This window comes from Scyliorhinus torazame, chromosome 4 (genome assembly GCF_047496885.1).
Source record: "Scyliorhinus torazame isolate Kashiwa2021f chromosome 4, sScyTor2.1, whole genome shotgun sequence".
NCBI classification, from domain to species: Eukaryota; Metazoa; Chordata; class Chondrichthyes; order Carcharhiniformes; family Scyliorhinidae; genus Scyliorhinus; species Scyliorhinus torazame.
Genome location: NC_092710.1, coordinates 47,770,133 through 47,791,483, shown reverse-complemented (window position 1 = coordinate 47,791,483; position 21,351 = coordinate 47,770,133). Strand labels below are relative to the sequence as shown.

Sequence of the window (21,351 nt, the reverse complement as noted above, 5' to 3'; positions counted from 1 at the left end):
CACCCAACCGGGGCCACTCAGCCGGGTGGGGCATTCTGAGCGTATTGACACTGGGAGGTGTGGGGGGTTCCTTGGCTGTCAGTGATCGGAATTATTTTATTTGCGGCCTTACCATCTTGGGAAATGAAACCTTGGGAGCCCTCGGGGCAATAACCAAGGAGTTGTCTCAGCTACGGTTGTTTGCAATGCAGAACCGGTATGCACTTGACTATCTTCTGGCCCGTGAGGGTGGGGTATGCGCCATAGTGCAGGGCAAGTGTATCGTGGGAGTTCAAGACTTGACCGCTAACATCACTAAATTTATGGATCGCATACGGGATCACTTGGATGGGATGCAGGATCCTGGCTCTTGGGGTAACTGGGGATTTGGAGGTTGGAAGGACTGGTTGATAAATATGGCCATGTATCGAGTGGTAGCTATCGGCTGCATCTTTGTGGGCCTGGCCATCCTTAAATGTGTGATGGGTAGAATGCGGGGTGCACTGGATCAGATCACCGCCCCAAAAAATTTAACTGTTAAAATCCATGAGGGTGAAGCAGATGAAGGGGGGCTAAGACAGGAATTGGAAATGCAGCGACAGGTCTTTTTAGATGAGGAACCGTAGCTATGGATTGGATAGTTCGGTTATCATGGAATGATAAAAGGAGGGAATGACGAATGTGATATAAAATAGTTACTTTAGAGATATTAGCTAATGTAATGTAGAAATAAGCCACTTTGATTCTGGCAAGTAGAGACAAAGGATTTTAGACCGCATGGAAAAAAGCAGGAAGAGGTGTGTCTATGAGAGTGATGTTGAATTGATAGGGGCCGGAGAAAGGGATTGGAAGTGAGCCAATCAGAATAGATCAAACAAGTCAGGAGGGACATAGGATGACCTATGGGGTCGAGTATGTGAAACTTGATGCCATTTGAATGTATCAGTACTGATCTCTTTGTCTGGGACATTCACTTAGTTCCCGGGGCTGCAGAGAGCAACATGTTATCTGTATCACTGTGGACTAGGTAGCTTGCAAGCTGAATAAAATAACTAATGTTATACCTGCAAATCCATCTCGACTTTTATTGAGGCCAGACTGACGGATAAAGAAATTTGGGATTCAACATTTGCGAGGGAAATGAGCTGGAGAGGCTGAATTGCCAGTGAAGGAAATTCAAAAGATACAATATGAGACTTTGACGTGAGCTATGAGAGAACTGTTGAAATGGGCCCTGATAGCTCAGTCGGGAGAGCATCAGACTTTTAATCTGAGGGTCCAGGATTCAAGTCCCTGTCAGAGCATTGATTTTGGTTCAAGGCGTTTGCTTCCGAATGAACGGTTGGGAATAAAAATAAAGAATGCAGGATGTTTTATGGAAAGTGGAAGAACCATGACAACGTCGTGTTGGCCAAATTGCAACAGCCGTCCAGAATTTTGAAGAATTTTTGCTAGATTTTCAGTGAATGTAAAAACTCTCTCCTGGTCTTATCCAGCATTATACCACATAGTTTTCTGGCCATGTTTAATCACTTCCCAATTCACAAAATATTTCCTGTTTGTATACTTCTTTCCTGCAGAACTGCTTTTAAATTAATAACTTTCAGAAATAACTGCAATTTTTACAGTTTGAAAAGCCCAGTGCCGATGAATATTTTAGTTTGCACTCTCAAAATCAGCAGAAAAAATCAACAATACTGATGTTTATTCAAAACAATTGAAATCTGTTCTACACTTGCAAACATGCTATGCAGGTTGGTGCTGTGGTTTAGATGGTTAAAGCGCCTGTCTTGTAAACAGGTGATCCTGAGATCAAATCTCAACAATACATTTACACTTTCAGGTCACAGCATGTAGCCTGTGAAAAATGCTTGTCATTTAATGGTGAACACAGAAAATGTTGACAACATTTCTGTGGTACTGACCTTCAAGATTGCTTTCCCCTGTTTTATGTCAAACTTCCATATCTCCCATTTTTCACGCAACTTCCATTTTCCTCATCTACTCCATTGCATGTAACCTCGCTTCAGCTCTGAATAAGGATCACACGGATTTGAAACATTAACTTTGTGTTTGGCTCCACAGACATCCTCAAATTTTATGAGCTTTCACCCAAGCATTTTTAGTTTCTCATGCAGATTCACAATATGTGCAGTATTTTCCTTTGAATGCACGACAGGATTGACCTCAGGAAATCCAGTAGGAACATTTTGAATGCTTGTCAGCGATGTCTGTGAGCAAAGATTGAATGATTAAATGATTTACTCTGATGAAGAGTGACCCAACCTCGAAACGTTAGCTCGGTTCTCTCTTCACAGATGCTGCCAGACCCACTGAGATTTTCCATCATTTCCTGTTTTAATTCAGATTTCACATCCGCAGTAATTTGCTTTTTTATTGGACGATATATGTTGCTGCATGTTAGCAAGAACGATTCGGGCGGGATAAATTGTTGGGCATTTTCCATGAAGATGTGGTGTTGACAGATCTATTGACACCCTGAAATTTGCGATTTGCATAATTTGTTAGTTTTCTAGATGAGCTTACTTGCGTTCACACTCTGCCACAACAAACAACAGATGACACCCTTTATTCCCCCTCTTAAAATACAATCTGTAGCTCTGTCGCTTCCCACTCATATCTCAGCGAACTAACCGTAATCTTCAATGTCTTGAAGTCCCAGTGCATGTCCGTGGGCATCAACAGTTGCCACATCTCAAGTCATTGGTAAAATGCGAGTCCAAGTTGAAGAATTTGAGAAAGAAAGCCGAAGGGAGGCTGCCGGTCTGCTTGCGAGGGAAATGAGCTGGAGAGGCTGAATTACCAGTGAAGGAAATTCAAAAGATACAATATGAGACTTTGAAGTGAGCTATGAGAACATTTTTATCTTGGGCCCTGGTAGCTCAGTTGGTAGAGCATCAGGCTGTTAATCTAATGGTCCAGGGTTCAGGTCCCTGTCAGGGTTTTGATTTTGGCTCAAGGCGTTTGCTTCCCAATGAACGGTAGGAAATAAAAATAAAGAATGCATGATGCTTTATGGAAAGTGGAAGAACCGTGACAACGTCGTGTTTGCCAAATTGCAACAGCCGTCCAGAATTTTCAAGAATTTTTGCTAGATTTTCAGTTGATGTTTAAACTCTCTCCTGGTCTTGTCCTGCATTATACCACTCTCGTTTTCAGGCCATGTTTAATCACTTACCAATTCGCCAAATATTTCCTATTTGTATACTTCTTTCTTGCAGAACTGCTTTTAAATTAATAACTTTCAGAATAACTGCAATTTTTACAGTGTCAAAAGCCCAGTGCCGATGAATATTTTAATTTGCACTCTCAAAGTCAGCAGGAGAAATCAACAATACTGATGTTTAATCAAAACAATTGAAATCTGTTCCACACTTGCAAGCCTGTCTTGCAGATTGGTGCTGTGACTTAGATGGTGAAAGTGCCTGTTTTGTAAACAGGAGATCCTGAGTTCAAATCTCGGCAGGACCTTTATACATTCAGGTTAAAGCATGTAGCCTGTGAAGAATTCTCCTCATTTAATGGTGAACACAGAAAATGTTGACAACATTTCTGTGGTACTGACCTTCAAGATTGCTTTCCCCTGTTTCATGTCAAACTTGATTCTAACTTCCATATCTCCTCCTGTAGGATGTGGGTGGTGAGGGATACCACCGGTGTCCCCACTGACTATACCTGCGGGAAGTGCACCCAACTTCAGCTCCTCAAAGACCGTGTTAGGGAACTGGAGCTGAAGCTGGATGAACTTCGGATCATCCGGGAGGCAGAGGGGGTGATTGAGAAGAGTTACAAGGAGGTAACCACACCCAAGGTACAGGACAAGAATAGCTGGGTTACAGTCAGGGGGAAAAAACAAACAAACAAACAGGCTGACAGTGCAGGGATCCCTCGTGGCCGTTCCCCTTCAAAACAAGTATACCATTTTGGATGCTGTTGGGGGGGATGACCTACCGGGGGAAGGCCCTAGCGGCCAGGTCTCTGGCACTGAGTCTGGCTCTGGGGCTCAGAAGGGAAGGGGGGAGAATAGTAAAGCAATAGTTGTAGGAGATTCAATGGTTAGGGGAATAGATAGGAGATTCTGTGGTCGCGAGCGAGACTCCCGGAAGGTATGTTGCCTCCCGGGTGCCAGGGCCAGGGATGTCTCGGATCGTGTCTTCAGGATCCTTAAGGGGGAGGGGGAGCAGCCAGAAGTCGTGGTGCACATTGGTACCAACGACATAGGTAGGAAAAGGGGTGCGGAGGTAATAAACAAGTTTAGGGAGTTAGGCTGGAAGTTAAAAGCCAGGACAGACAGAGTTGTCATCTCTGGTTTGTTGCCGGTGCCACGTGATAGCGAGGCTAGAAATAGGGAGAGAGTGCAGTTGAACACGTGGCTGCAGGAATGGTGTAGGAGGGAGGGCTTCAGGTATTTGGATAATTGGAGCGCATTCTGGGGAAGGTGGGACCTGTACAAGCAGGACGGGTTGCATCTGAACCAGAGGGGCACCAATATCCTGGGAGGGAGGTTTTCTAGTACTCTTCGGGAGGGTTTAAACTAATTTGGCAGGGGAATGGGAACCGGATTTGTAGTCCAGCAACTAAGGTAGCCGATATTCAGGACGCCAAAGCGTGTAATGAGGCAGTGGGGAAGGGAACACTGACAAAGGAGAGTACTTGCAGGCACGGAGAGGGGTTGAAGTGTGTATACTTCAACGCAAGAAGCATCAGGAATAAGGTGGGTGAACTTAAGGCATGGATCGGTACTTGGGACTACGATGTGGTGGCCATCACGGAAACTTGGATAGAAGAGGGGCAGAAATGGTTGTTGGAGGTCCCTGGTTATAGATGTTTCAATAAGATTAGGGAGGGTGGTAAAAGAGGTGGGGGGGTGGCATTATTAATTAGAGATAGTATAACAGCTGCAGAAAGGCAGTTCGAGGAGTATCAGCCTACTGAGGTAGTATGGGTTGAAGTCAGAAATAGGAAAGGAGCAGTCACCTTGTTAGGAGTTTTCTATAGGCCCCCCAATAGTAGCAGAGATGTGGAGGAACAGATTGGGAAACAGATTTTGGAAAGGTGCAGAAGTCATAGGGTAGTAGTCATGGGCGACTTTAACTTCCCAAATATTGAGTGGAAACTCTTTAGATCAAATAGTTTGGATGGGGTGGTGTTTGTGCAGTGTGTCCAGGAAGCTTTTCTAACGCAGTATGTAGATTGTCCGACCAGAGGAGGGGCAATATTGGATTTAGTACTGGGTAATGAGCCAGGGCAAGTGATAGATTTGTTAGTGGGGGAGCATTTTGGAGATAGTGACCACAATTCTGTGACTTTCACTTTAGTAATGGAGAGGGATAGGTACGTGCAACAGGGCAAGGTTTACAATTGGGGGAAGGGTAAATACGATGTTGTCAGACAAGAATTGAAGTGCATAAGTTGGGAACATAGGCTGGCAGGGAAGGACACAAATGAAATGTGGAACTTGTTCAAGGAACAGGTGCTACGTGTCCTTGATATGTATGTCCCTGTCAGGCAGGGAAGAGATGGTCGAGTGAGGGAACCATGGTTGACAAGAGAGGTTGAATGTCTTGTTAAGAGGAAAAAGGTGACTTATGTAAGGCTGAGGAAACAAGGTTCAGACAGGGCATTGGAGGGATACAAGATAGCCAGGAGGGAACTGAAGAAAGGGATTAGGAGAGCTAAGAGAGGGCATGAACAATCTTTGGCGGGTAGGATCAAGGAAAACCCCAAGGCCTTTTACACATATGTGAGAAATATGAGAATGACTAGAGCGAGGGTAGGTCCGATCAAGGACAGTAGCGGGAGATTGTGTATTGAGTCTGAAGAGATAGGAGAGGTCTTGAACGAGTACTTTTCTTCTGTATTTACAAATGAGAGGGGCGATATTGTTGGAGAGGACAGTGTGAAACAGATTGGTAAGCTCGAGGAAATACTTGTTAGGAAGGAAGATGTGTTGGGCATTTTGAAAAACTTGAGGATAGACAAGTCCCCCGGGCCTGACGGGATATATCCAAGGATTCTATGGGAAGCAAGAGATGAAATTGCAGAGCCGTTGGCAATGATCTTTTCGTCCTCACTGTCAACAGGGGTGGTACCAGGGGATTGGAGAGTGGCGAATGTCGTGCCCCTGTTCAAAAAAGGGACTAGGGACAACCCTGGGAATTACAGGCCAGTTAGTCTTACTTCGGTGGTAGGCAAAGTAATGGAAAGGGTACTGAAGGATAGGATTTCTGAGCATCTGGAAAGACACTGCTTGATTAGGGATAGTCAGCACGGATTTGTGAGGGGTAGGTCTTGCCTTACAAATCTTATTGAATTCTTTGAGGAGGTGACCAAGCATGTGGATGAAGGTAAAGCAGTGGATGTAGTGTACATGGATTTTAGTAAGGCATTTGATAAAGTTCCCCATGGTAGGCTTATGCAGAAAGTAAGGAGGCATGGGATAGTGGGAAATTTGGCCAGTTGGATAACGAACTGGCTAACCGATAGAAGTCAGAGAGTGGTGGTGGATGGAAAATATTCAGCCTGGATCCCAGTTACCAGTGGCGTACCGCAGGGATCAGTTCTGGGTCCTCTGCTGTTTGTGATTTTCATTAATGACTTGGATGAGGGAGTTGAAGGGTGGGTCAGTAAATTTGCAGATGATACGAAGATTGGTGGAGTTGTGGATAGTAAGGAGGGCTGTTGTCGGCTGCAAAGAGACATAGATAGGATGCAGAGCTGGGCTGAGAAGTGGCAGATGGAGTTTAACCCTGAAAAGTGTGAGGTTGTCCATTTTGGAAGGACAAATATGAATGCGGAATACAGGGTTAATGGTAGAGTTCTTGGCAATGTGGAGGAGCAGAGAGATCTTGGGGTCTATGTTCATACATCTTTGAAAGTTGCCACTCAAGTGGATAGAGCTGTGAAGAAGGCCTATGGTGTGCTCGCGTTCATTAACAGAGGGATTGAATTTAAGAGCCGTGAGGTGATGATGCAGCTGTACAAAACTTTGGTAAGGCCACATTTGGAGTACTGTGTACAGTTCTGGTCGCCTCATTTTAGGAAGGATGTGGAAGCTTTGGAAAAGGTGCAAAGAAGATTTACCAGGATGTTGCCTGGAATGGAGAGTAGGTCTTACGAGGAAAGGTTGAGGGTGCTAGGCCTTTTCTCATTAGAACGGAGAAGGATGAGGGGCGACTTGATAGAGGTTTATAAGATGATCAGGGGAATAGATAGAGTAGACAGTCAGAGACTTTTTCCCCGGGTGGAACAAACCATTACAAGGGGACATAAATTTAAGGTGAAAGGTGGAAGATATAGGAGGGATATCAGAGGTAGGTTCTTTACCCAGAGAGTAGTGGGGGCTTGGAATGCACTGCCTGTGGAAGTAGTTGAGTCGGAAACATTAGGGACCTTCAAGCAGCTATTGGATAGGTACATGGATTACGGTTAAATGATATAGTGTAGATTTATTTGTTCTCAAGGGCAGCACGGTAGCATTGTGGATAGCACAATTGCTTCACAGCTCCTGGGTCCCAGGTTCGATTCCGGCTTGGGTCACTGACTGTGCGGAGTCTGCACGTCCTCCCCGTGTCTGCGTGGGTTTGCTCCGGTTTCCTCCCACAATCCAAAAATGTGCCGGTTAGGTGAATTGGCCAATGATAAATTGCCCTTAATGTCCAAATTGACCTTGGTGTTGGGTGAAGGTGTTGAGTTTGGGTAGGGTGCTCTTTCCAAGAGCCGGTGCAGACTCAAAGGGCCGAATGGCCTCCTTCTGCACTGTAAATTCAATGATAATCTATGATTAATCTAGGACAAAGGTTCGGCACAACATCGTGGGCCGAAGGGCCTGTTCTGTGCTGTATTTTCTATGTTCTATCTCCCATTTTTCACGCAACTTCCATTTTCCTCATCTACTCCATTGCATGTAACCTCGCTTCAGCTCTGAATAAGGATCACACGGATTTGAAACATTAACTTTGTGTTTGGCTCCACAGACATCCTCAAATTTTATGAGCTTTCACCCAAGCATTTTTAGTTTCTCATGCAGATTCACAATATGTGCAGTATTTTCCTTTGAATGCACGACAGGATTGACCTCAGGAAATCCAGTAGGAACATTTTGAATGTTTGTCAGCGATGTCTGTGAGCAAAGATTGAATGATTAAATGATTTACTCAGATGAAGAGTGACCCAACTTCGAAACGTTAGCTCGGTTCTCTCTTCACAGATGCTGCCAGACCCACTGAGATTTTCCATCATTTCCTGTTTTAATTCAGATTTCACATCCGCAGTAATTTGCTTTTTTATTGGACGATATATGTTGCTGCATGTTAGCAAGAACGATTCGGGCGGGATAAATTGTTGGGCATTTTCCATGAAGATGTGGTGTTGACAGATCTATTGACACCCTGAAATTTGCGATTTGCATAATTTGTTAGTTTTCTAGATGAGCTTACTTGCGTTCACACTCTGCCACAACAAACAACAGATGACACCCTTTATTCCCCCTCTTAAAATACAATCCGTATCTCTGCAGCTTCCCACTGATATCTCAGCGAACTAACCGTAATCTTCAATGTCTTGAAGTCCCAGTGCATGTCCCTGGGTAACAACAGTTGTCACATCACTGATCATTGGTAAAATGCGAGTCCAAGTTGAAGAATTTGAGAAAGGAAACCAAAGGGAGGCTGCCGGTCTGCTTGCGAGGGAAATGAGCTGGAGAGGCTGAATGACCAGTGAAGGAAATTCAAAAGATACAATATGAGACTTTGAAGTGAGCTATGAGAACATTTTTACATTGGGCCCTGGTAGCTCAGTTGGTAGAGTATCAGACTTTTAATCTGATGGTCCAGGGTTCAAGTCCATGTCAGGGCTTTGATTTTGGCTCAAGGCGTTTGCTTCCCAATGAACGGTCGGAAATAAAAATAAAGAATGCAGGATGCTTTATGGAAAGTGGAAGAACCGTGACAACGTCGTGTTTGCCAAATTGCAACAGCCGTCCAGAATTTTCAAGGATTTTTGCTAGATTTTCAGTTGACGTTTAAACTCTCTCCTGGTCTTGTCCTGCATTATACCACTATAGTTTTCTGGCCATGTTTAATCATTTACCAATTCGCAAAATATTTCCTGTTTGTATGCTCCTTTCCTGCAGAACTGCTTTTAAATTATTAACTTTCAGAATAACTGCAATTTTTACAGTGTCAAAAGCCCAGTGGCGATGAATATTTTAATTTGCACTCTCAAAGTCAGCAGGAGAAATCAACAATACTGATGTTTAATCAAAACAATTGAAATCTGTTCTACATTTGCAAAATTGTCTTACAGATTGGTGCTGTGGCTTAGATGGTTAAAGCGCCTGTCTTGTAAACAGGAGATCCTGAGTTCAAATCTCAGCAGTACCTTTATACATTCAGGTTTAAGCATGTAGCCTGTGAAGAATGCTCCTCATTTAATGGTGAACACTGAAAACGTTGGCAAAATTTCTGTGGTACTGACCTTCAAGATTGCTTTCCCTTGATTTATGTCGAACTTGATTCAAACTTCCATATCTCCCACTTTTCACGCAACTTCCATTTTCCTCATCGACTCCATTGCATGTAACCTCGCTTCAGCTCGGAATAAGGATCACATGGATTTGAAACATTAGCTTTGTGTCTGGCTCCGCAGACATCCTCAAATTTTATGAGCTTTAATCCAATCATTTTTAGTTTCTCATGCAGATTCACAACATGTGCAGTATTTTCCTTTGAATGCACGACAGGTTTGACCTCAGGAAATCCAGTAGGAACATTTTGAATGTTTGTCAGCGATGTCTGTGAGCAAAGATTGAATGATTACATCGAACATAGAACATAGAACGATACAGCGCAGTACAGGCCCTTCGGCCCACGATGTTGCACCTAAACAAAAGCCATCTAACCTACACTATGCCATTATCATCCATATGTTTATCCAATAAACTTTTAAATGCCCTCAATGTTGGCGAGTTCACTACTGTAGCAGGTAGGGCATTCCACGGCCTCACTACTCTTTGCGTAAAGAACCTACCTCTGACCTCTGTCCTATATCTATTACCCCTCAGTGTAAAGCTATGTCCCCTCGTGCCAGCCATTTCCATCCGCGGGAGAAGGCTCTCACTGTCCACCCTATCTAACCCCCTGATCATTTTGTATGCCTCTATTAAGTCTCCTCTTAACCTTCTTCTCTCCAACGAAAACAACCTCAAGTCCATCAGCCTTTCCTCATAAGATTTTCCCTCCATACCAGGCAACATCCTGGTAAATCTCCTCTGCACCCGCTCCAAAGCCTCCACGTCCTTCCTATAATGCGGTGACCAGAACTGTACGCAATACTCCAAATGCGGCCGTATCAGAGTTCTGTACAGCTGCAACATGACCTCCTGACTCCGGAACTCAATCCCTCTACCAATAAAGGCCAACACTCCATAGGCCTTCTTCACAACCCTATCAACCTGGGTGGCAACTTTCAGGGATCTATGTACATGGACACCTAGATCCCTCTGCTCATCCACACTTCCAAGAACTTTACCATTAGCCAAATATTCCGCATTCCTGTTATTCCTTCCAAAGTGAATCACCTCATACTCCTCTACATTAAACTCCATTTGCCACCTCTCAGCCCAGCTCTGCAGCTTATTTAAATCCTTCTGTAACCTGCTACATCCTTCCACACTATCGACAACACCACCAACTTTAGTATCGTCTGCAAATTTACTCACCCACCCTTCTGCGCCTTCCTCGAGGTCATTGATAAAAATGACAAACAGCAACGGCCCCAGAACAGATCCTTGTGGTACTCCACTTGTAACTGAACTCCATTCTGAACATTTCCCATCAACCACCACCGTCTGTCTTCTTTCAGCTAGCCAATTTCTGATCCACATCTCTAAATCACCCTCAATCCCCAGCCTCTGTATTTTCTGCAAGAGCCTACCGTGGGGAACATTATCAAACGCTTTGCTGAAATCCATATACACCACATCAACTGCTCTACCCTCGTCTACCTGTTCAGTCACCTTCTCAAAGAACTCGATAAGGTTTGTGAGGCATGACCTACCCTTCACAAAGCCATGCTGACTATCCCTGATCATATTATTCCTATCTAGATGATTATAAATCTTGTCTCTTATAATCCCCTCCAAGACTTTACCCACTACAGACGTGAGGCTCACTGGTCTATAGTTGCCGGGGTTGTCTCTGCTCCCCTTTTTGAACAAAGGGACCACATTTGCTGTCCTCCAGTCCTCTGGCACTATTCCTGTAGCCAATGATGACATAAAAATCAAAGCCAAAGGTCCAGCAATCTCTTCCCTGGCCTCCCAGAGAATCCTAGGATAAATCCCATCAGGACCCGGGGACTTATCTATTTTCAGCCTGTCCAGAATTGCCAACACCTCTTCCCTACGTACCTCAATGCCATCTATTCTATTAGCCTGGGTCTCAGCATTCTCCTCCACAACATTATCTTTTTCCTGAGTGAATAAAGAACAAAGAACAAAGAAATGTACAGCACAGGAACAGGCCCTTCGGCCCTCCAAGCCCGTGCCGACCATACTGCCCGACTAAACTACAATCTTCTACACTTCCTGGGTCCGTATCCTTCTATTCCCATCCTATTCATATATTTGTCAAGATGCCCCTTAAATGTCCCTATCGTCCCTGCTTCCACTACCTCCTCCGGTAGTGAGTTCCAGGCACCCACTACCCTCTGCGTAAAAAACTTGCCTCGTACATCTACTCTAAACCTTGCCCCTCTCACCTTAAACCTATGCCCCCTAGTAATTGACCCCTCTACCCTGGGGAAAAGCCTCTGACTATCCACTCTGTCTATGCCCCTCATAATTTTGTATACCTCTATCAGGTCGCCCCTCAACCTCCTTCGTTCCAGTGAGAACAAACCGAGTTTATTCAATCGCTCCTCATAGCTTATGCCCTCCATACCAGGCAACATTCTGGTAAATCTCTTCTGCACCCTCTCTAAAGCCTCCACATCCTTCTGGTAGTGTGGTGACCAGAATTGAACACTATACTCCAAGTGTGGCCTAACTAAGGTTCTATACAGCTGCAACATGACTTGCCAATTCTTATACTCAATGCCCCGGCCAATGAAGGCAAGCATGCCGTATGCCTTCTTGACTACCTTCTCCACCTGTGTTGCCCCTTTCAATGACCTGTGGACCTGTACTCCTAGATCTCTTTGACTTTCAATACTCTTGAGGGTTCTACCATTCACTGTATATTCCCTACCTGCATTAGCCCTTCCAAAATGCATTACCTCACATTTGTCCGGATTAAACTCCATCTGCCATCTCTCCGCCCAAGTCTCCAGACAATCTAAATCCTGCTGTATCCTCAGACAGTCCTCATCGCTATCCGCAATTCCACCAACCTTTGTGTCGTCTGCAAACTTACTAATCAGACCAGTTACATTTTCCTCCAAATCATTTATATATACTACAAAGAGCAAAGGTCCCAGCACTGATCCCTGTGGAACACCACTGGTCACAGCCCTCCAATTAGAAAAGCATCCCTCCATTGCTACCCTCTGCCTTCTATGGCCTAGCCAGTTCTGTATCCACTTTGCCGGTTCACCCCTGATCCCGTGTGACTTCACCTTTTGTACTAGTCTACCATGAGGGACCTTGTCAAAGGCCTTACTGAAGTCCATATAGACAACATCTACTGCCCTACCTGCATCAATCATCTTAGTGACCTCCTCGAAAAACTCTATCAAGTTAGTGAGACACGACCTCCCCTTCACAAAACCGTGCTGCCTCTCACTAATACGTCCATTTGCTTCCAAATGGGAGTAGATCCTGTCTCGAAGAATTCTCTCCAGTAATTTCCCTACCACTGAAGTAAGGCTCACCGGCCTGTAGTTCCCGGGATTATCCTTGCTACCCTTCTTAAACAGAGGAACAACATTGGCTATTCTCCAGTCCTCCGGGACATCCCCTGAAGACAGCGAGGATCCAAAGATTTCTGTCAAGGCCTCAGCAATTTCCTCTCCAGCCTCCTTCAGTATTCTGGGGTAGATCCCATCAGGCCCTGGGGACTTATCTACCTTAATATTTTTTAAGACACCCAACACCTCGTCTTTTTGGATGACAATGTGACCCAGGCTATCTACACCCCCTTCTCCAGACTCAACATCTACCAATTCCTTCTCTTTGGTGAATACTGATGCAAAGTATTCATTTAGTACCTCGCCCATTTCCTCTGGCTCCACACATAGATTCCCTTGCCTATCCTTCAGTGGGCCAACCCTTTCCCTGGCTACCCTCTTGCTTTTTATGTACGTGTAAAAAGCCTTGGGATTTTCCTTAACCCTATTTGCCAATGACTTTTCGTGACCCCTTCTAGCCCTCCTGACTCCTTGCTTAAGTTCCTTCCTACTTTCCTTATATGCCACACAGGCTTCGTCTGTTCCCAGCCTTTTAGCCCTGACAAATGCCTCCTTTTTCTTTTTGACGAGGCCTACAATATCACTCGTCATCCAAGGTTCCCGAAAATTGCCGTATTTATCTTTCTTCCTCACAGGAACATGCCTGTCCTGTATTCCTTTCAACTGACACTTGAAAGCCTCCCACATGTCAGATGTTGATTTGCCCTCAAACATCCGCCCCCAATATATGTTCTTCAGTTCTCGCCTAATATTGTTATAATTAGCCTTCCCCCAATTTAGCACATTCATCCTCGGACCACTCTTATCCTTGTCCACCAGTACTTTAAAACTTACTGAATTGTGGTCATTGTTACCAAAATGCTCCCCTACTGAAACATCTACCACCTGGCCGGGCTCATTCCCCAATACCAGGTCCAGTACTGCCCCTTCCCTAGTTGGACTGTTTACATATTGTTTTAAGAAGCCCTCCTGGATGCTCCTTACAAACTCCGCCCCGTCTAAGCCCCTGGCACTAAGTGAGTCCCAGTCAATATTGGGGAAGTTGAAGTCTCCCATCACCACAACCCTGTTGTTTTTACTGTTTTCCAAAATCTGTCTACCTATCTGCTCCTCTATCTCCCGCTGGCTGTTGGGAGGCCTGTAGTATACCCCCAACATTGTGACTGCACCCTTCTTATTCCTGATCTCTACCCATATAGCCTCACTGCCCTCTGAGGTGTCCTCTCGCAGTATAGCTGTGGGAACAAGTAGCGCAACTCCGCCTCCCCTTTTACATCATCCTCTATCCTGCCTGAAACATCTAAATCCTGGAACGTTTAGCTGCCAATCCTGCCCTTCCCTCAACCAGGTCTCTGTAATGGCAATAACATCATAGTTCCAAGTAGTAATCCAAGCTCTAAGTTCATCTGCCTTACCCGTAATGCTCCTTGCATTAAAACATATGCACTTCAGGCCACCAGACCCGCTGTGTTCAGCAACTTTTCCCCGTCTGCTCTGCCTCAGAGCCACACTGTCCCTATTCCCTAGTTCTCCCTCAATGCTCTCACCTTCTGACCTATTGCTCCCGTACCCACCCCCCTGCCATACTAGTTTAAACCCTCCCGTGTGACACTAGCAAACCTCGCGGCCAGGATATTTATGCCTCTCCGGTTTAGATGCAACCCGTCCATCTTATACAGGTCACACCTGCCCCGGAAGAGCTCCCAGTGGTCCAGAAAACGGAAACCCTCCCTCCTACACCAGCTGTTTAGCCACGTGTGTGTCTGCTCTGTCTTCCTATTTCTAGCCTCACTGGCACGTGGCACAGGGAGTAATCCCGAGATTACAACCCTCGAGGTCCTGTCTTTTAACTTTCTGCCTAGCTCCCTGAACTCCTGCTGCAGGACCACATGCCCCTTCCTGCCTATGTCGTTAGTACCAATATGTAGAACGACCTCTGCCTGTTTGCCCTCCCCTTCAGGATTCCCTCTACCCATTCGGAGACATCCTGGACCCTGGCACCAGGGAGGCAACATACCATCCTGGAGTCTCTTTCACGTCCACAGAAGCGCCTATCTGTGCCCCTGACTATAAAGTCCCCTATTACTATTACTCTTCTGCGCTTTGACCCTCCCTTCTGAACATCAGAGCCAGCCGTGGTGCCACTGCTCTGGCTGCTGCTGTTTTCCCCTGATAGGCTATCCCCCCCGACAGTATCCAAAGGGGTATATCTGTTCGAGAGGGGGACAACCACAGGGGATTCCTGCACTGACTGCCTGCCCTTTCTGGTGGTCACCCATTTCTCTGCCTGCACCTTGGGTGTGACCACATTTACATAACTGCGATCTATGACGCTTTCCGCCACCTGCATGCTCCTAAGTGCATCCAATTGCTGCTCCAACCGAACCATGCGGTCTGTGAGGAGCTGCAGTTGGGTGCACTTTCTGCAGATGAAGCCATCCGGGACGCTGGAAGCCTCCCGGACCTGCCACATCTCACAGTCAGAGCACAGCACCCCTCTAACTGACATTGCGTCAATTAATTAAAATTAAAATTTGTCTTTTTTTTTTTTTTAATACTTTTTTTTTAAATTGCAAAGTTACTGTCAACTATCTGTTTCCTAGCACTAGATTTCTAATAGAAATGCGATAGCTAACTATAATACTCTCCGATCTCTGGCTTAGATATCCTCTAAATTATAATTAAGTTATTATGTTTAATTAGTTCCCAAATACTCAAATTTTTTTTTTTAAATTTAGGTTAGAATCCCAACCAGCCACTCAGGTCACAGCTTTTCTGTGATGTCGCTTCAGTTTCCCCCCGACACACACAATTTGAAAAAAGGTATAAAAGTAAAAATCACTTACTTGCCTTCTGAGTGTCTGAGATGTTCTCAGGTTCTCTCGCTGACAGAGACTGCTCCTCCACCTCTGATCCTTGACCTGCACAATGCTAATAATATAATAATATAATATGGCACTTACCTTACACCAATGGGTCTTATTATTAGGTTAGAGGAGGAGGGCGGGTGGGAGACACTACACGTGTAGTGTCTCGGGTTTCCTCTCCACCAGAATTTATTGGTTGGGGGGGGGGACTTGCCAGAGGTAGAACTTCCGGTTCCCGCCTTATATAAAAACAAATAAAACTGAAAAGAAGAACAGACACGGGACCAGGCAAGGCTTTTTAAACTAACTACTCACCTCCCAGAAGGCCCCTGCGCACCGCTGCCGCCGAAATCCAAAGGGCTGCTCCTGGAAAGGCAAGTGGTTTTAAATACACTACTCACCTCCCAGAAGGTGAGTATCGCCAGAAAGAATAAGGCGGGAAAATAGGCGCAAGGCGGATGGGAGTTCCCTCACACCGGGGGGGGGTCGAGGAGCGAGCAGGAGTAGCCGGGGTCAGTTGAAGTCAGCTGACTTACGGAAGTGATATGAGGGGAGCAATCAAGCTAGATAGGGATCTAGCGGGGCGGGGGGGGGGGGGTGTGGGAGGGGACAACCGGGTTGCTGCTGTGAAATCCAAAAGGAAATGGCTAAAGAGAGGGTGGTCGGGGGCGGAATGCGACGCTGGGGGAGCGAGCGGGAGCGCGGAGGCGGGATATGGGACTGGCCTAGAGAAGGTAATGGCTAGTCGACACGGGAGGGAGGCAGGTAGCCCCCCAGTGAGGCTGATCACGTGGAATGTGAGAGGCCTGAATGGACCGATAAAAAGGGCCCGAGTGCTCGCGCATTTGAAAGGACTGAGGGCAGACGTGGCTATGCTCCAAGAGACGCACCTCAAGGTGGCAGACCAAGTTAGGCTAAGGAAAGGATGGGTGGGACAGGTGTTCCACTCAGGACTGGACACAAAGAACAGAGGGGTGGCCATTTTGGTGGGGAAACGGGTAGCATTTGAAGCAAAGAACATCGTAGCAGATAGTGGAGGTAGATATGTAATGGTGAGTGGTATGCTGGAGGGAATGGAGGTCGTGTTGGTTAATGTGTATGCCCCAAATTGGGACGATGCGGGGTTCATGAGATGGATGCTGTGGCGTATACCGGACCTGGAGGTAGGAAATTTGATTTTAGGAGGGGACTTTAATATGGTGCTGGACCCGGGGCTAGATAGATCCAGCTCAAGGACTGGAAGAAGGCCGGCAGCGGCCAAGGTACTTAAGGGGTTTATGGACCAAATGGGGGGAGTGAATCCATGGCGATTTCTTAGACCCAGGGCTAGGGAGTATTCCTTCTTCTCCCACATCCATAAAGTGTACTCCCGGATAGATTTTTTTGTTTTAGGAAGGTCGTTGATCTCTAGGGTGGAAGAAGATGAATACTCAGCCATAGCGGTTTCGGATCATGCCCCACATTGGGTGGACCTGGAAGTAGGAGGGGACAGGGAGCAGAGAACACTCTGGCGATTAGATGTGGGACTGTTGGCGGATGAGGGAGTGTGTGCAAGTGTGAGGGGGTGTATCGAGAGATACCTGGAGGTCAATGACGACGGCGAGGTCCCTGTGGGTGTGGTCTGGGAAGCACTAAAAGCGGTGGTCAGAGGAGAGCTGATTTCTATTGGGGCCCACAAAAGGAAAACAGAGGCCAAGGAAAGGGATAGATTACTGGGGGAGATTTTAAGGGTGGACAGGGAATTTGCAGAGACCCCGGAGGAGGAGCTACACAGGGAGAGGAGACGACTCCAGACCGAGTTTGACCTTCTGACCACCAGAAAGGCGGAGGTACTGTGGAGGAAGGCACAGGGGAGGAGGTATGAATATGGGGAAAAGGCTAGTCGCCTGTTGGTGCACCAACTGCGAAAGAGGGCAGCAGCGAGGGAGATAGGAGGAATTAGGGATGAAAGGGGAGACACTGTGCGAAGGGCAGGAAAGATAAATGAGGTGTTTAAGACCTTTTATGAAGAACTGTATAGGTCTCAGCCCCCAGAGAGAGAGGAGGGGATGCGGCAGTTCCTGGACCAGTTGAGGTTCCCGAAAGTGGAGGAGCAGGCGGTGGCAGGCCTGGGGGCGCCGATTGAGGTGGACGAGGTTATTAAGGGACTGGGAAGCATGCAAGCAGGGAAGGCCCCGGGGCCGGACGGGTTCCCGGTGGAATTCTACAGAAAATATGTTGACTTGTTGGCCCTGTTGTTGGCGAGGACGTTCAATGAGGCCAGGGAAGGGGGGACACTACCCCCGACAATGTCGGAGGCGACGATATCGCTAATTTTGAAGAGGGACAAAGATCCGATGCAGTGTGGGTCCTATAGACCTATTTCACTATTGAACGTGGACGCCAAACTGCTAGCAAAGGTGCTGGCATCGAGGATAGAGGACTGTGTCCCAGGGGTGGTGCACGAAGACCAGACAGGGTTCGTAAAAGGGAGACAATTGAATGTTAACGTGCGACGGCTATTAGGGGTGATAATGATGCCCCCAGTGGAGGGGGAGGCAGAGATAGTGGCGGCAATGGACGCAGAGAAGGCATTTGATAGGGTGGAGTGGGAGTATTTATGGGAAGTGTTAAGGAGGTTTGGGTTTGGGAACGGATTTATTCGCTGGGTTAGACTACTTTATGGGGCACCAACGGCAAGCGTAGTTACAGGTCGACATAGATCGGAGTATTTCCGATTATATAGGGGAACAAGACAGGGATGCCCGCTGTCTCAATTGTTGTTTGCGCTGGCAATTGAACCTCTGGCCATGGCGCTGAGAGACTCCAGGAAATGGAGAGGGGTGACTAGAGGGGGAGAAGAACACCGAGTCTCGTTATACGTGGATGACCTATTGTTATACGTGTCGGACCCAGCGGGGGGGATGATAGAGGTTATGCGAATCTTGAGGAGGTTCGGGGAATTTTCGGGGTATAGGTTAAACATGGGGAAGAGTGAATTATATGTGATAAATCCAGGGGACCAGAGTAGAGAGATAGAAGGCTTGCCGCTAAGGAAAGTGGAAAGAAACTTCCGATACTTGGGGATTCAGATCGCTAGGAGCTGGGGAACCTTGCACAGACTTAATCTGACACGGCTAGTAGGACAAATGGAGGAGGACTTTAAGAGGTGGGACATGCAGCCTTTATCGCTGGCGGGCAGGGTGCAGGCAATTAAGATGATGGTCCTCCCGAGGTTCTTATTTGTATTTCAATGTCTCCCTATTTTAATCACCAGGACCTTTTTTAATAAAATAGATAGGAGCATTACGAGCTTTGTGTGGGCAGGGAAAGTTCCGAGAGTAAGGAGGGGGTTCCTGCAGCGCAGTAGGGACAGAGGAGGACTGGCACTACCGAACTTGGGAGATTATTATTGGGCCGCCAATGTGGCAATGATACGTAGATGGATGATGGAGGGTGAGGGAGCGGCATGGAAAAGGCTGGAGAAAAGGTCCTGTGAAGGGACGAGTCTCGAGGCGCTGGTGACGGCGCCGCTACCGTTCTCACCAAAAAGGTACACCACGAACCCGGTGGTGGCGGCAACACTGAACATATGGGGACAGTGGAGGCGACAGAGAGGGGTGCGGGGAGCCCTGGTGGGGTCCCCTATCAGGAACAACCATAGGTTCGCCCCAGGAAGAATGGACTGAGGATTTCAGAGCTGGTACCAGTTGGTAATTAGGAAGGTGGGAGATTTATTCATAGATGGGACTTTTGCGAGCTTGGGAGCACTGGAGGAAAAGTATAAGTTACCCCGGGGGAATTTCTTGAGATATATGCAGGTGAGGGCGTTTACTAGACAACAGGTGAGGGAATTTCCGCGGCTCCCGACACAGGGGATACAGGACAGGGTGCTTTCAGGGGTGTGGGTCGGAGAGGGCAAGGTGTCAGAGATTTATAGAGAGATGAGGGAAGAGGGGGAGGAGTCGGTGGGCGAACTAAAAAGAAAGTGGGAAGAAGAATTAAGGGAGGAGATGGAGGAGGGTATGTGGGCTGATGCCCTAAGCAGGGTAAATTCCTCTTCCTCATGCGCCAGGCTTAGCCTGATTCAATTTAAGGTGCTACATAGAGCACACATAACGGGGGCAAGATTGAGCAGGTTCTTTGGAATGGAGGACAAATGTGGGAGGTGTGGCGGGAGCCCGGCAAACCACGCACATATGTTTTGGGCGTGCCCGGCACTGGAAGGGAACTGGAAGGGAGTGACGGGCGTGTTTCGCAGGTGGTGAAGGCCCGGGTCAAACCAGGCTGGGGGTTAGCTCTATTTGGAGTTGCGGAAGAGACGGGAGTGCAGGAGGCGAAAGAGGCCGATGTCGTGGCCTTTGCGTCCCTCGTAGCCTGGCGCAGGATCCTACTCATGTGGAAGGAGGCGAAACCCCCCGGACTGGAGGCCTGGGTAAACGATATGGCGGGGTTTATTAAACTGGAGCAGATAAAGTTTGCCCTGAGAGGATCGGCTCAAGGGTTCACCAGGCGGTGACAGCCATTTCTCGACTACCTAGGGGAACGTTAGAGGGAAGACAGATGGCCAGCAGCAGCAACCCAGGAGGGAGGGGCGGGGGGGGCGGGAGGGGGGGAGGAGGCTTAGTTGAGTATAGGTCAATAGAGTATGAGGTTTTGTTACTTGTATATTATTATTATTATTATTGTTAAAAAGTTTTTAAAAATTCTGTTTTGTTATTGTTATCGTTTCGTTTGTTTTGTAAGCGGGAAAAATGTTGCTCAGGGAAAAAAAATTTCAATAAAACCAGTACTGAGCCTCTGACTGTGTGGCACTATCCCCAGTACTGAGCCTCTGACTGTGTGGCACTATCCCCAGTACTGAGCCTCTGACTGTGTGGCTCTATCCCCAGTAGTGAGCCTCTGACTGTGTGGCACTATCCCCAGTACTGAGCCTCTGACTGTGTGGCTCTATCCCCAGTACTGAGCCTCTAACTGTGTGGCCCTATCCTCAGTACTGAGCCTCTGACTGTGTGGCTCTATCCCCAGTACTGAGCCTCTGACTGTGTGGCTCTATCCCCAGTACTGAGCCTCTGACTGTGTGGCTCTATCCCCAGTACTGAGCCTCTGACTGTGTGGCTCTATCCCCAGTACTGAGCCTCTGACTGTGTGGCACTATCCCCAGTACTGAGCCTCTGACTGTGGCACTATCCCCAGTACTGAGCCTCTGACTGTGTGGCACTATCCCCAGTACTGAGCCTCTGACTGTGTGGCACTATCCCCAGTACTGAGCCTCTGACTGTGTGGCCCTATCCCCAGTACTGAGCCTCTGACTGTGTGGCACTGTCCCCAGTGCTGAGCCTCTGACTGTGTGGCACTAACCCCAGTACTGAGCCTCTGACTGGCACTAACCCCAGTACTGAGCCTCTGACTGTGTGGCACTATCCCCAGCACTGAGCCTCTGACTGTGTGGCACTATCCCCAGTACTGAGCCTCTGACTGTGTGGCAATGTTCCCAGTACTGAGCCTCTGACTGTGTGGCACTATCCCCAGTACTGAGCATCTGACTGTGTGGCACTATCCCCCAGTACTGAGCCTCTGACTGTGTGGCACTATCCTC

General features: G+C 47.2%; 5 non-coding genes across 5 annotated transcripts; all 5 read left to right on the top strand.

Annotated features, from left to right (window-relative positions):
* The first annotated feature begins 1,210 nt into the window (after nucleotides 1-1,210).
* On the top strand, nucleotides 1,211-1,283 carry trnak-uuu (transfer RNA lysine (anticodon UUU)). Its single transcript has one exon. It is a non-coding gene; the product is annotated as a tRNA-Lys (tRNA).
* A 1,588-nt stretch (nucleotides 1,284-2,871) lies between these two features.
* On the top strand, nucleotides 2,872-2,944 carry trnan-guu (transfer RNA asparagine (anticodon GUU)). The gene has a single exon. It is a non-coding gene; the product is annotated as a tRNA-Asn (tRNA).
* A 453-nt stretch (nucleotides 2,945-3,397) lies between these two features.
* Nucleotides 3,398-3,471, top strand: trnat-ugu (transfer RNA threonine (anticodon UGU)). The gene has a single exon. It is a non-coding gene; the product is annotated as a tRNA-Thr (tRNA).
* Nucleotides 3,472-8,783: 5,312 nt separating this feature from the next.
* On the top strand, nucleotides 8,784-8,856 carry trnak-uuu (transfer RNA lysine (anticodon UUU)). Its single transcript has one exon. It is a non-coding gene; the product is annotated as a tRNA-Lys (tRNA).
* Nucleotides 8,857-9,309: 453 nt separating this feature from the next.
* Nucleotides 9,310-9,383, top strand: trnat-ugu (transfer RNA threonine (anticodon UGU)). The gene has a single exon. It is a non-coding gene; the product is annotated as a tRNA-Thr (tRNA).
* The last annotated feature ends 11,968 nt before the right edge of the window (nucleotides 9,384-21,351 follow it).